This window comes from Nicotiana tabacum, chromosome 1, assembly GCF_000715075.1.
Source record: "Nicotiana tabacum cultivar K326 chromosome 1, ASM71507v2, whole genome shotgun sequence".
NCBI classification, from domain to species: Eukaryota; Viridiplantae; Streptophyta; class Magnoliopsida; order Solanales; family Solanaceae; genus Nicotiana; species Nicotiana tabacum.
The window spans coordinates 67,763,905-67,779,798 of record NC_134080.1 but is presented as its reverse complement, the minus strand read 5'-3'; the positions used below and the strand labels follow the sequence as shown (position 1 = coordinate 67,779,798).

General features: G+C 41.9%; 1 non-coding gene across 1 annotated transcript; it reads right to left on the bottom strand.

Moving 5' to 3' along the window:
- Nucleotides 1-10,961: 10,961 nt before the first annotated feature.
- LOC142165148 (small nucleolar RNA R71) lies at nucleotides 10,962-11,067 on the bottom strand. The gene has a single exon (XR_012696102.1). It is a non-coding gene; the product is annotated as a small nucleolar RNA R71 (small nucleolar RNA).
- Between the last annotated feature and the right edge of the window lie 4,827 nt (nucleotides 11,068-15,894).

The window sequence follows — 15,894 nt, the reverse complement described above, 5'->3', positions numbered from 1 at the left end:
ACCCCTTCCCAAACACACTCTCTTTGTACTTCAGAGAATTGAAAGTGAAGAAAATGAAATATGATGTCAAGGTACCTCCGGTGGCCCCGTACTCATGGTATAGTCAGTTAGGTCCAGACAACCCGAAGAGGGGCAAAAAGAATGTGTCATCCACTTCCACCGCACCTGGCCAGTCTGAGGAGCCAGCAGTCATTGAGCAGCCCAGTGAGCCTTCCACCATTCCTGCTACTGATGAGGCATTGCCTCCAGGTCCATCGTCAGCAGTTGGTCCTTCTATTGCAGCTGACCCGGTAGTCCCTTCATCAAAGACTCACCGGTTCACCGCAAACCAGCTCACCCACTCTCTTGTCAGTTTGAACAACTGGATGTCAGCTACGACATCCAAGTTGTCCACATTGACCACTGTTGTACAAGCACAGGGAGCGCCAGTTACTGTTGAGATTCCTTCCTCCATTGAGGAGGCACTGAAGAAGATCCTGGCCAACTAGGAAAAGATGATGGCGACGCAGGATGCCTTGACTAAGGCGGTTGGGGCACATGGCAAAGCATTGGAGAAATTGGCTCGGGAGCACAAGAAGCTGAGGAAGCAGAAAGCTTACAAGGAGTCAGTGACACAGTTGAGAGTGGATGTGGACAAGCTCATGGCGGATCAGTTGCCACTTGACCTACTATTTGGGGACCCGGCTATAGAGCCAGCAGCTGCACAGGTACAGGAGGAGGAGCAGAGGTCGAGGAAGAAGAGGAAACTCCCTAGCACTAAGGGAGTTGTGATTGAGGTAGCACCAGTTCAGGAGAGTCCCTCCACTGCCCCACCAGTTGATGAGCCAGTTCTTGAGCAGGCACCTATCCCAGCAGCACAGCAGCAGCAGGCCTGGGACTAGTCTGAGGTCCCCGCCAGTATAGAGGACTTAGGAGCCATTGACCAGCACAGGGTGACGGATGAGGCTTGAGGGGCCTTTCTATATCATTTCTTTCATTTTTGTGCTTATTTTGATAGTTAGCATTGGGGACAATGCTAGCTTTTATTCGTGGGGGTGTGGCCCTACTATTTGGATTGACTGTTGGATTACTGTATATATTCTTTTACTTTGTGCACATTCGTAGTTGTAGATGGCTTGTATATAACTGTTCATTCTAGATTCTCTCAAATTCTATGTATATATTCATTCTCCCTGGTTGTATATTCTACTCCCCTTTTGTACATATTCATTCGGTTTTCATAATGGTTTTCTATTTTTCGTTAAAATTTTTTGTTTTAGTTGCAAAGTTAGGCTCGTAGCCTTTTTGTTTTGTTTTGGCATTTGCAATAAGCCCTTGGTTTTCTTAATTCCATGGTTCTTTCCAAGGGTAGATGTTGTGTGAACCGGGTGGCTCTTCCCAATGATAGATGGTGTGACAACTTTCTTAAGGGTTTGAGTTCGTTTTTTATTTTTATTTTTGATTTTCAAGTTTTTGTAATTAAGGGTACCTCAGGCAAAGCTTCACTTGGGCCTAGCACATTTGCCTTTGGTCATATGGTCAAAGACATTATGTTGTGTTTAGGATGGTGAAAGTTGTGGCCTTGAGACTCTTGTGTTGACCAAACAATCATCGTGTGGTCATTTTGGACCATTGTGTGCTTGAATCATATCTAAGGTCGTTGTGGGCCCCCGACTAAGTCTTTGGCAATCCTTGAGTGTGTGTAGTGAGAATTCGAATCGTGATCCCAAGTACCGAGCCGATGGTCTAGAACTTGCCCTGAATGTCTGTTGAGGCGAAATCATAGGTGGAACTTGACTTGAGACGTGATTATAGGCTCTCCTTGATCCAAAACGCAAAATTTGAACAATTTCCATAACCTACCAATGAAATAATCCCTAGTTCAACCCTTTGGAGCCTTAAACCTTTTTCGTTCATGAACCAAGCTACAAGCCTATACCCGTTCTTAACGAGACCCTCTCTTGGCACCCAAATCTTCCCTTGAGTAAATGGTAAATGTCTAAGTTTGGGGGGGAGAGACAAGAAAGGCATCAATGTGGTAAAAAGGCGCAAAAGCAAAAGAAAAGCAAGGTGATGAAAAAGAGAAAAAGACAAAAAAGAAAGACAAAAATGAATAAGAACCAAAAAGGGAATCCAAGGACAACAAAGAAAGTGAAAAAGGTGTGGAAAAGTGGTAAAAAGGAGAAAGGGTTTGAATTGCAAAGAAAGAGTGATAATGTATCTCTCTAACCCCTTGAAAGAAGTGAATTACTCAATTGAGTCAAAAAAGTGTGCCAAAATAAATTCAAAGAAGTGTTTAGGGGAAGATTGAACTCATTTGAACAAAAACACGTCCTACCTTTACCCAAAACCTTCACAATGACTCCTCAAAAGCCCTATATGATCTTGAGTTGAGGGAAGCCTACATTAGTGGATACTTACATAAGGGGCAAGCATATGGTACTTAGAGCCGAACTTAGAGCCTTTTCTTTATGAGAGATGAGAGAGAAGTCCATTCACCTCGATTTATGTGCAAATACTCTAAAAAGGTGAGGTTCACTTAGGGAAAGTCGAAGATGTGTGAGTTTGGGTTCCACAATGACCAAAGAAATTGAGAAAGGTTCCTTGATGAAATGTGTCAACTCTTGATGCTCTTGTGTCACACTTGAGCCACAAGCTTTCAAAGTTTAAATGTGTTAATGATGCAATCGCATTGAGGGCAATTGTTAGTCCCAATTGATGCTTGTTGAGGTTACTTTAGGATAAGAAGGAATTACGTGGGTGTTGTCCATTGAGGGGTAGGTCTCATTTTATTTGCATAGCATATATGCAGTTATAAGCATGCATAAGTGATAACTGTGATTTTTACATGTTTTATACCCATTCTTACCTAAGCTTTGTGCATTAACTGCTATAAATTTGTCCCAAAATGCTTACAAGTTGCGCTTGATTGCAGGTTTGAACGACAAGATGACAAATACCAAAGATCGGCTCAAAAAGGAGTGAAATCTGCCAAGTGTCAAAAGACAACTGAAAGGGGGAACAAAATGACTTGTGCGGTCCGCACTGTTTTGTCATGCGACCGCACAGGAGAGTTCAGAGGCTGGGCATTTTCAAGGTCAACCTGCGCGGTCTGCACTGTTTTGGCACGCGGCCGCGTAGGAAAGTTCAGAGGCCATGCCATTTTTAAGTCAAGATGCGCGGTCCGCGCCCCTTTTTATGCGGTCCGCGCCCTTTTTTACGCGGTCCGCGCCTAAGAGTGTCAGAGACCCAATCATTCAAGGCAAAAGCCCACGCAGGCGCATACCTAATCAGTGCGGTCTGCATGGATGAAGTTCACGCGGCCGCGTGTCACATTTGTATGGTCCGCTTCCCCAGTGCCAGAAGCAAGATATGAAGACCCAAAACCCTACGCGGCCGCGCATCATTTGTGCGCGGTCCGCGCCAGACCCTCAGGGGTATTTTTGTCCGGTTTTTCCTGTATAGTATAAATAGAACATTTTACTTTTTAGGATCAGTTTTTCAGTTTTGGTTTTTTATCAGATAGCAGCTGAACTCGAGACTTCATAGTTTTAGTCCATTTTGGGCAATTTCTTTTAGTATTAACGTGGATTTGAGTAGATTAACATTGTAGTTAATTATTATGCCAATTTCATCTACTATTTCTTTAATTTCTATTTCTATTATGGCTAGCTAAACCCATTAGCTAGGGTTGTGGCTCAACCCTAGTGTGGGTAATTAATGGGTGTGATTGTTTAGTGCATGAATGATGTTGGGTATTTGTTATTTGGATTAATCTTATGTTTTCATTAAGATTTGGTGGTTGCAAACACTAAGTCTAGCTTAGTGAGTCTTGATTCTTCTTGAGAAAGAGAGTCTATGACCCCAAGATTAATTCCACCAAGGAACTGGGATGGACCCATGAGAATGGTAGTCCCAGTTAACGGGTTAAACCTCGAGAGAGTAATTACCCAACTTGAACCATAAGTTGCTTGGGCAAATTGGCCTACCCAATTGGTTTTGAGAGAGTCAATTGGGCAAAATCACTCTCTCTACCGAGAGGTGTAAGAGTGGGTGCAAAAGTGCAACGGTTATAGCATAAGTCCCATATTCATCATTCTTGCATTAGGAATCTTTACCTGTTAGTTGACCACCTAGATGCATGCCACGACCCTAGTGCCTTTCTCTATATTGCATACAACTTAGAATCAATATCTTAGCCTAACTTAGCTTTAAATTTGTAGTTGCTATATTGTAGTTGATAATCAAAAGAAAACCAAAAATGTTAGAAGATCAATTAGGAGCTAAAACATAGTCCTAGACCATACAAACACTCAACTCCAAATTGAAGCTCCCTGTGGAAAATTGACCCCGATACCGCTATTTGGTAAAAGTATTAGCGTCCACTCTTCCTTAGGTTGAGTCCACTGCGATCACCCGCCGCCTTTGAATCCCAAACGCTCTCAGACTCTCTCAAGGATCTTCGGAACCCTAGCCTCCTCCCACCTTGTTCCACCGTGTTTTCACCGGAATCCATGGCTTCTCAGGCCATGGACAACCTATATTCACCTCCTCCGGCTCTTGCATTCCTGATGCTCGAAGGTTCGAGTCCAGACCTCGAAGTTCTTCGCTCAGACCTTCACCGATTTGAAGATTCCGGCCATCTCCGACTTTGCTCCGGTGGCTCTTGGTCTTCTGAGCCTGTTTCTGACCTCATCCGACTTAGATCGGACCTGTTTCCAAGCTTTTCTCATTTTTAGGGTTTCTCTAAAACCCTAAGTTATTCGAGGTTCTTTATTTGTTTGTTTGCTTAGATCTATGTTGTATCTATGCTTTATTTGACATTTTAAAATGTTTTCCCCAGATTTTCTTTTTAAAATCGTTTACCTTCGATTTAGGGTTTCTGAAAGGTTTTTCAAAAAAGCATCTTTCTGATTCTTTCTGTTCTTTCTTTACGTGTGTTTGTCTGTGTTAGGCTCGTACGACCTCTTTTACTATGCACGTACTGTTCTTCCACTTTCTTTTTCTACTATACAGTTACTCCAGTACTCATATGTTAATCCATGTTATGTTTTCCTTACTCTTTTACTATATATGATTACCATTGAGTTCTTTGATTTTTGCTTTACTGAACTCTGTTGTTCTTGCTAAGCATGTTTCGTCTATTTTTGTTTAAGTTCGTATCCTCTCTTCTCTTCTGAACTTGCTTAAGCCCCGACTTATCTAAAAAAATGTTCTTTTATGCTCTTAAATCGGTTTTCTTGCTTTGCGTTTCAAACCTGTTATCATCCCTGTTTCAATGACTTGCTTTCTCACTTTCATGTCGGATTCAATTTTGAAACCCTAGGATTCAGGGGTTTCCTTTGACGATTTTGATTTTTTGTGTTCGAGTTGAGGCTCCACTTTGGGACCCTGAACTCTCAGACCCGCTATGAGTCTGCAAATTAAACCTGCATCTCGTTGCTTATGATTCTGGACTTCTCTTCAATTAAACCCTCTTTTAAATAATTTGACAGCCTCGTCTTGATTCACATATTTGTATGCTTTATATATGATAACTCTGCTTTCGAAGTTTTTTACTAACTCATTGATTGATTCTGAAATCCTCTAATGGGGTTTGATTGATTGTCACTAATTTTCTTTGATTGAACCTCCTTTATCTTTTCTTGACTTGGTTCATTCGAATTGAGCTTGTAATTCTGATTTCTTGGCTATTAATTGATTTTCTTTCCTTAAATGTTACAGCCATGTACTGTCAATACCCTGTCCTTAAATAGCCTTTATGTATTTACCCCTTTTGTGCTACTTTGAAAATGCTTTAATCAAAATTCTTTCCTTAATTATCTTCTACCCGTTTGAGATCAAATCCCTTAACTGAAGGGAAATTCTATGTGATTGATGGTAAACTATTTTCTTACCTTTCTTACTTGCTTCTTTGCACTATAAAAGGGACTACACTTCCACATTTTTGACACAGACACACACTAAAATACACACAAACAAAAACACTTTCTTGCAATACTGTTTTAAATTCGGCTTTGCTTGAGATCTTTTGGAACTGCTGTTTACAACTTGGTTCTCTCAAGGCTACTTTTGCTTACTTATTTTCTTGAAACTGGTATGTCCTTTATTTAATTTTCTGCCTCATCCTTATGTGCTTCAGACTGTTGTTTACTCTACTGCCTATGTTCAGTAATTTGTGTTAAATATTTTCCTTCCTTGCTTCTATTTCTGTTATGAATCCTCTACTCCTATCCCCTTCTATGTGCTGAGTTAAGTTCTTGGCCTGACAGTATCCTAATTACTGTCCCGGCCTTGGCTTGATCCACAATGGATCCTAACTCTCAATGCTTGACCAGCAGGCTGGTCAGGGGTGTGCCAGCATCCCGATTGCTGGGCATGACCACTAGCTTGCCCTGTCTCTCTTTGATTCCCTTCCCCCTTGTGCACTTACACCTATTCCTAGAATCTTAAGTTCTGCCCCTCTCTCTTGAGCCTTGCTTTGGGACCTTGAGTTCCCTCTGAACTTGGACATCTGAGAGCTGGCATTTCCACACTGCACTATAATCTAAATCTGTAATATATTTGGGGTGTAAGCACTGCCTGGAGTTCCTGAAACTCCTTGGATCTCTGAAACATCCCGGATAAGAGAAGGCTTTGGAAATCTAGATTTCGGAAATGGTTCAATTTCATATTGTTAGACACTAAGTCTGAATTAGGCTGCTCGGATGTAGCTGTGATTTCTGATGTACTTTTAATTTCTGTCTTATTTTTATTGGCATGTAATAATTTGTATAAACTCTTTGGGATTTAGTGAAAAGGGAGGGGTTACATTATGCACAAAGGGTAGAGATCATGCCTATAGGATTTAAATTTTTGATCTATGCAATCTCACAAGTAGAAACCATGCTTATAGGATCTAACTTTCTGATTTCTACAACTATGCATATAGATACCATGCCTATAGGGATTTGCATTTTTGCATTCATAATGACATTAGGCGAACCGTTAGGTTTAATGATAAGCTAGCATATAGATATCATGTTTGTAAGGCGGTTAACGTTTGAAAGGTATTAAAATCAGTAACTTGTAGAGATCATGCCTATAGGAACTTCAAATCGGAATTGTTTCACTCGTCTAAAACAGTACTGCCCCTTTTTGCTAAAACAAGCGACTTTCTGCACGTTTTCTGAACCCTTAAAACTTTTCTTGCAACCAAACCAGTGCATCTTTTTCCTTCTTGATAAATATTCTCAAATCAATGCATATTTTCTAAAAACTTACTGCTTTCCTGATAATTTGACAAACATTTTTCAAATCAATCTAAATTCACTTCTTTATACTTATCTGATAAACCTCTTGAATCAGTGTGTAATTCAGTTTTTTTGTTAAAACTCGGCTATTCTTTTTCTTAAACAAGTATGTTTTCTGAAACTCGTTTTAAACCATGTTCTTTGTATTAAGTCTGGAATCTTTTCTGAAACTTATCTTATTCTGCAACTCCTTTACAATCAGTAGTTCTGTCCCACATTTAAGGTAAAGTTGACCAATTAAAGTGGCTCAGTCTTTGACAACTGCATTCGAGTGAGCCATAATGTGGACTTCCTGTCTAAAAGTATGCATTGAATCAGTTCGCTTATCGCTTTAATTTTAAAGACCAACCAGTACATGCGAGACATGCTAAACTCTATGGCTTATCTGATTTAAGGAGGTTTGTTTGAGCCTTACTTGCTTATTTGCCTCCACTTTTACTTGTATTATGTGTTTTGATTGACGCCTTAGTATTTTGTCCTTTGAAACTCTCAAAAGGCCCTAAATCCCTTTCCCTTTAGGATTAGTAATCCTAAATGCCTCCGGGACTGATAGGAGTGGGACGGGTACTAGCATGCAATAAGTAACGAAACTTTCCGCGCTTTAATACCTTAATGGGGTGGGAAGGGTAGAATATGGATACAATGATCGGTGCACTAATATCATGTGCGACCCCTCTTCTGAGGAGTGATTGCTGGATATTGCATTAATGTGATCCATATTAATGATAAACCTAGGACCCTCCTCCCTTTATTTGCTTTCATCTTTTCTTGTAAAATTATTCAAATCTCTTTTTTTAAAAAATTTCTTCCCTCTCTACTTACCTTCGAAAGTTTTTAAACCTGATTGCAATGTTATATGTGAATCCTTATTTGAGACTTGATTGTTTACTTGTAAAGTCACAATTGTAACATGACTGGGAACCACACTAGTGGATCTTGAGGGGTGCCTAACACCTTCCCCTTGAGATAATTTCTAGCCCTTACCTGAACTCTGGTTTTCCAACTCAAACTCTTCTAAAAAAGTGTCCTAATGCACTATAATTATTAGGTGGCGACTCTTCAAATTTCGAAACCTAATTCTCGAAAGGGAATAGAGTCGTCCTTCCCAATGTCGTATACCCGATTTCTGACCCCACGGTTAGAGAAAAAGGGGGCGTCGACAAACATGATCAACTTTTGGCCGAAAAAATTAACTTATTGAATGCCTCCCGGTGCTGGAGGTGAAAATTGCTCAAATGGACAACCTTGAGGCCCGGTTGCAGCAGGCCGAACAAGATAGGATGGTCCACATCCAAGAAGCCACTCAATTATATGAAGACCTTAAAAATGCTAAGGCTAAGTAGGCCGAATTTCATAATAGTGTAACTGTTGTTACTGAGCGTGAGTCTGCCTTCATGGAGCAAGTTAATAACTTAGAGGCTAGCTTACACTCCAAAACCAAGGAGGCCAACACTGCCGAGGAGAGGAGAGCAAAAATGGAAGAAAGGCTCAAAGAGTCATGGAGCAGAACACTCAACCACCAACGTTGAGCTTGATTCCAGAATTAGCACAATGAAAGCTGAAAATGAAAAGCTCTAATCCAAGATTGATAAGCTCCGACCAAAACTCCAAAACCAAGAAGATTCCCTCGTGTTCGAGAAAACCTATACCATATATCATACGAAGAGGAAGACTTTGGAAGAGGACAAAGAAGGCATTGCCAACATTGATGACTGCATTGCTAATAATAGGTGAATTGGACTATAATTAGGCCCTAAAGAACCACCTTCTTGTATAGTTTTTATGGTAAAAAGTGATAACAAAATGCTCTGATTAGTGCTTTTCATGCTTTGTAGGCTATATACAATAAAAGAAGTCTATGGAGTACTTTTGGGATCAATTACGGAGAAAAAGAGGCCAACCTTACAATATCCGCTAAGTGCACCACGCGAAGCAGCAAAACCAGAACTAGAGATGGACTGCTGCGGTCCCGGCGTAACCGCGGTCGGACCGCGGCAGAAGGCTGTTGCGGATTCTGAGAGGCTAGTTGGCCGCGGTCCTGGCGTAACCGCGGTAGGACCGCGATAGAATGCGGAAAATTGAGGGACTGAAGTGCAAAAACATGGGATGTTTAGCCCAAAACCCTATATTAAACAATAGAACTCGTCCAAGGGAGGCATGGAATGTTTTTAGAGTACTTTGCCAAGAAAAACAAGTATGAGAGATCACCCAAAACATCATATTTTCTTCTTCTCTTTATTTTTCTGGCAATTTTGATCATGAATATTTTCATAGTTTATTTACCCATTGTCATGAGTAGCTAAATCCTTTGTCTAGGGTTTTGATGGAACCTATTGAAGGATGAACTTCCTGATTATGTTAATATAGTTTGCCAGTTTAATCTTTATTTGTTCAACTACATATTTGTTGTAGTTAATTGACAGGATCCTCAATTAGTTGTGCCTATTTAGTATGCATAACTCGGGAGAGAGTGCATATTTAGGTAATTGTTGAACAACATCATTCCCAAAGTATAAGAGGGATCTATAACTGTGGGTTTAAAGGTGGGATTAGGGATAACGAAGTCTTGGGTGTAATTTAAAGTGAACTGTAATAAACAAAGCCAGCTAGCGTATCTCGGGAGAGTGCGTCTAGTAAATTATCGTGATTACTCGGGAGAGATTCACGGTAAAAAGAGTGTGTATGGTTGATAGAGATGTGTTGGTAAATCTATATGAAACATAAACAGAAGGGGAAATCACTACCTTAGAACCTTTTCATTATTGTTCACAACTTAAGCATATTTAGTTTACAACTGTTTATTGACTTTCAATCTTAGTTGGAGAAGATACCATCAACTGTTATTCACAACGTTTGGAGAAGTTGATTCTAAAGAATTTAGTAAGTCCAACGAAAGTAATTGATAGGTTAATTCTCTGTGGATTCGACTCTAGGCATAAATACTCAGGTTATATTTGCAACGTCTGCATTGTCCTTTTATAAGGCATAGTTGGGCATGATCAAATTTTTGGAGTCGTTGTCGGGGAATTAACGATGTTATCAATTACAATTGAAAGAAGTACAAAAATTCTTATTGTAGTCATTTTTTCTCTATACCCAATTTTTACATTGAAATTTTAACGTTTGTTGACTTGGTTGCACAGGTGCATGCCTAGAAACACATCGAGATCTGGTGAAGTATTTGAAGCATTATCAGATCCCGAGAAAGTTTTCAAGGCCTTGAATCGGGCTAATCGGAAAACCAAATAACAACCAATAACTACACAATTCAAAACAGTCATGGGGGATCACGAGGAAAACCCAGCGGTACCAATAGTGTCAGAGGCTGCTCTCTATGACTGGGCACAAACCATAGCTGAAAATCTATCCACAGCCATTGTAGTTCCGCAGATACAGGCTAAGTCATTCCAAATTATGAATAACATGTTGCACTTGTTACAGAACAAGGGACTATTTTCGGGGTTGCAAGTCGAAGATCCTTAACAGCACTTGAAGAACTTCCTCTCTATCTACAAAACCCAAAGGCAGCCCAACGTAACTCCTGAAGCAATCAAGTTGTTATTGTTTCCATTCTCGGTGACAGGAGCTGCCCAGACTTGGCTAAGCTCACTTCCCATAAATTCTATAACAACTTGGGATGAGTTAGTCAGGCAATTCCATAACAAGTTCCACCCACCCAATAAGACTGCTCAACAAATTGATGAAATTTTGAGTTTTAAACAGAGACCAATGGAGACACTGCATGAAACATGGGAGCGCTTTAAGGGATGCTGGTTATATGCCCGCACCATGGTATTCCAGATCTGATGTTGGGGCAGCGGTTTTACATGGGATTGTCAGATAGCGTGAAGAACATTATTGATGCTTCAGCTGGTGGAGCATTTTTGAGCAAAACATGGAGAGAAGTCCAGAGTCTTCTTGACAAGATGGCATAAAATTCGGGATGGACAACCAGGAATGCACCTATCACTCCAGTGGTTCACTCAGTGCCCTTAGATCCATCCAACTCTATGGCTGAAAATATGGCCACCTTATTGACACAGATGAGTATACTCACCAAAAAGGTGGAAGAGTCAAGGCAGAAGCAGCATGTACACATCGTAGATACTACCAATGGGGGTTTGTGCGCATCTTGCATTAGTCAGTCAATCGGTAACCAATGGAATGCAGAACATGATCACCACCATTACCCTGCAGACATGAATTATGTGTCTAATTATGGAGGCCAGAGACAGGGTGGTCAGAATTGGGGCCAGCAAAATCAGCAATATAGGCCAGTCCATCCACAGTGCAACAATGGAAATATGGGAGGTATGAGACCCCCTAACAATATGGCACCTTACCAAAGGCCACAGGGATATAATAATCAAAATCAGCAGCAGGGGTATCACCCTCTTCAGCAGCAGCATGGTGGAAGGCAGGAAGATGGGTTTGCTAGACTTAAGGCAATGATGCAGCAGGTTATTGGGTCTAATGCAAAGATTAATAAGAGAGTGGATGCACATGATGCATCAATCAAGAATATTGAAGTGCAGGTGGGACAAATTTCTATCTCTGAATAATCGTCCTCATGGGACACTACCTGCAGACACCCAGATAAACCCAAAAGATCAAGGCCCAAAGCAGCTGATGGCGATAAGTCTACGTAATGGCAAAGATCTAGATGTAGAGCAAGAGAGGGCTCGAGAAACTAGACAAGCTGAGACACTTATACCAGTTCCCATCGAGCTGGATGAGTCAACGAAACTGACGGAGGTACCAGTCCAGCCTGCCCAGGAAGAAAATAGCATTCAGAATGCGACCGAGAAAGAAGCTGAGACAGTCCAGGAACCAGTAGTTGATGTAGCAGCTGATAAGGATCAATCCCAGTTGATTGGGAAGAAGAGACCTCCTGCACCTTTCCCTCAGAGGCTGGCTAAGTACCAAAAGGAGGAACAATACAAGAAGTTCTTCGAAATGCTGAAACAAATCCAAGTAAACATACCATTGATTGAAGCTTTGAAGGAGATGCCTGGGTATGCAAAAATGATGAAGGACTTGATGTCCCGAAAGTTTGATTTTCAAGACTTTGCCACAGTTACTCTTACTAAGACATGTAGTGCAGTGGTGACTAGACCAATTGCAGAAAAGCTGTCTGACCCAGGGAGCTTTACAATTCCATGCACTATTAGTAATTTTGCTTTTGCTAAAGCACTGTGTGATCTAGGGGCCAACATCAATATTATGCCCCTGGCGATTTACAAGAGGCTGGGCATTGGAAGAGCTAGACCCACCTCTATGTTGTTGCAGCTGGCTGACAGGACAGTGAAACGACCCTCTGGTATACTAGATGATGTGCTAATTCAGGTAGGGAAATTTGTGTTCCCTGCAGATTTTGTGATCTTAGACTGCAGAGTGGATGAAGAGATTCCCATAATTTTGGGAAGACTATTCTTGGCCACAGGGAGAGCTCTCATTGATTGTGAAACCGGGGAGCTCAAGATGAGATTGAATGATGAGGAAATAACATTCAATGTGCAGAAATCTATGAGGCGGCCAAGTGAATTCGCCAATTGTTCTCTTATTGATGTCGTGGATGTAATCGTAGAGACTGATGATGAGGTGCTAACCATTGAGGACCCCCTTGCTGCATATTTAATAAATTTGGATGAGGGGAATGGAGAGGAACTGGCGGAATGGGTGTTGGCATTAGAGGGTAGAGGGTTTTGGGATAGAACTCTAGAATTTGAGCCCGTGCACTTGGAAAATCGAGAGACTCCTCCAGCCAAGCCATCTATCGAAGAACCACCAAAGTTGGAGTTAAAGCCATTGCCCAACCATCTCAGGTATGAATTACTTGGACCTAACTCCACATTAACTGTTATTATCTCATCTAGTTTGTTAGATGTGCAGGCGCAACAACTCTTGCAGGTACTTAAGGAGTGCAAGACTGCCATTGGGTGGACCATGGCAGACATAAAGGGGATCAGCCCTGCCTACTGTATGCACAAAGTTTTACTGGAAGAGGGACACAAACATTCCAGGGAACACCAAAGAAGGCTGAACCCTAACATGAAGGAAGTGGTGAAAAAGGAAGTAATAAAGTGGTTAGACGCGAGAATTATCTTCCCAATCTCTGACAGCAGCTGAGTTAGCCCAATTCAATGTGTACCTAAAAAGGGTGGCATGATGGTAGTTAAGAATGATAACAATGAATTGATCTCTATAAGAACAGTCACGGGCTGGAGATTTTGCATGGATTATAGAAAGCTAAATCTAGCCACCCGAAAAGACCACTTCCCACTTCCCTTCATTGATCAGATGTTAGACTGACTGGTAGGGAGGTCATACTTCTGTTTTCTGGACGGGTACTCAGGATAAAACCAGATCTCCATTGCACCGGAGGACAGAGAGAAGACCTCTTTCACTTGCCCTTATGGCATTTATGCCTTTCGGAGGATGCCCTTTGGCCTATGCAACGCACCCGTCACATTCCAACGGTGCATGATGGCCATATTCACTGACATGGTAGAGGACATAATGGAGGTGTTCATGGATGACTTCTCAGTGGTGGGGAATTCATTTGATAAGTGCCTGATAAATCTGACACGTGTGCTGAAACGGTGTATCGAGACTAACTTGGTTCTGAACTGGGAGAAGTGCCACTTCATGGTACAAGAAGGCATAGTCTTGGGGCACCGGGTTTCAAGCAAAGGAATTGAGGTGGATCGTGCTAAAGTGGATGTAATAGCAAAGCTACCTCCTCCAGCTTCAGTCAAAGCAATCAGAAGCTTCCTTGGGCATGCCGGTTTCTACCGGAGATTCATAAAAGACTTCTCAAAAATTACCAACCCTCTCTGTAAGTTGTTAGAAAAAGATCACCCTTTCCTATTTTCTGATGATTGCAGGGTAGCATTCAAGGAGCTGAAAAAGAGACTGGTCACAGTACCTATCATTGTTGCCCCCAACTGGGAGCAACCATTCGAACTCATTGGTGATGCCAGTGACTACGCAGTACGGGCAGTGCTGGGACAGCGGAAGGACAAGCTGATGCATCCAATCTACTATGCTAGTAGAACGCTGAGTGGAGCCCAGCTGAACTATATTGTGACTGAGAAGGAGATGTTGGTTGTGGTGTTTGCTTTCGACAAGTTCAGATCATATCTGATTGGTTCTAAAGTAATTGTATACACTGATCATGTAGCTCTCAGGTACTTGATTGAGAAGAAGGAGTCTAAGCCGCACCTGATTTGATGGGTGTTGTTGCTGCAAGAATTTGACCTTGAAATTCGTGACCGTAAGGGCACAGAGAACCAAGTCGCTGATCATCTATCACGACTTGAGAGAGCTAAAAATGCAGTTGAGGTTGAAGATATTCTGGAAACCTTTCCAGACGAGCAGCTGCTCGCTACTAGTCTTGAGAAAGCGCTATGGTATGCAGATTTTGCAAATTACCTGGCCTTCGGTATAGTTCCCTATGACCTTTCATATGTACAAAAGAAAAGGTTTTATCGTGACTGCCGCATGTATTATTGGGATGAGCCTTACCTGTTTAGAATTTGTGTTGACAATATGATCCGGAGGTGTGTCCCCGAGATAGAACAATCTTCTATTTTGCAGGCTTGTCATGCATCGGCTTATGGAGGACGTTTCGGAGGGGTCAGGACAGCTGCGAAAGTGCTTGAGGCCAGATTCTTTTGGCCAACAGTGTTTAAAGATGTGCACCAATGGGTGAAGGGCTGCAATGAATGTCAGCGGACCGGGAACATTTCCCGTCGCCATGAGATGCCCATAAACCCAATTCAAGAGGTGGAAGTGTTTGATGTCTGGGGGATTGACTTCATGGGTCCCTTCGTCAGCTCCTATGGCAATAAGTACATACTTGTTGCTGCGGATTACGTGTCCAAATGGGTAGAAGCTACAGCGTTGCCCACTAATGATGCAAGAGTGGTGGTGGGGTTTTTGAAGAAGAACATATTCACCAGATTTGGGACACCAAGAGCGATTATCAGTGACGGAGGCACTCACTTCTGTAATAGAGCTTTCGAGAAGCTGCTTGCAAAGTATGATGTACGCCACAAGGTGGCTACCCCTTATCACCCGCAAACTAGTGGGCAGGTTGAAGTGTCCAACAGAGAGATAAAGAGTGCGCTAACCAAGACTGTGAACGCCACAAGAACTGATTAGGCAAAAAAGTTAGATGATGCACTCTGGGCCTATAGAACTGCTTTTAAAACACTGATTGGTTTGTCACCATATAAGTTAGTGTTCGGGAAGGCCTGCCATTTGCCAGTGGAACTTGAACGTAGAGCGTGGTGGGCACTGAAACAACTGAATCTAGACATCGCGGCTGCGGGCACAACGAGAATCACAGAATTTCATGAGCTTGACGAGTTCAGACATCTTGCTTTTGAGAGCACAAGGTTGTACAAGAAAAGAATGAAGAGGTTGCATGACAAGAACATTGTGGAGCAAAATTTCAATCCTAGAGATATGGTGTTGCTTTATAACTCACGATTAAGGCTATTTCCGGGTAAACTCATGTCACGATGGTTTGGACCATTTAGAGTGGTCGAAGTTTTCCCTTCAGGTGTTGTCGAGATTTCCACAGAGAAAGACTCTCGTACATTTAGAGTCAATGGGC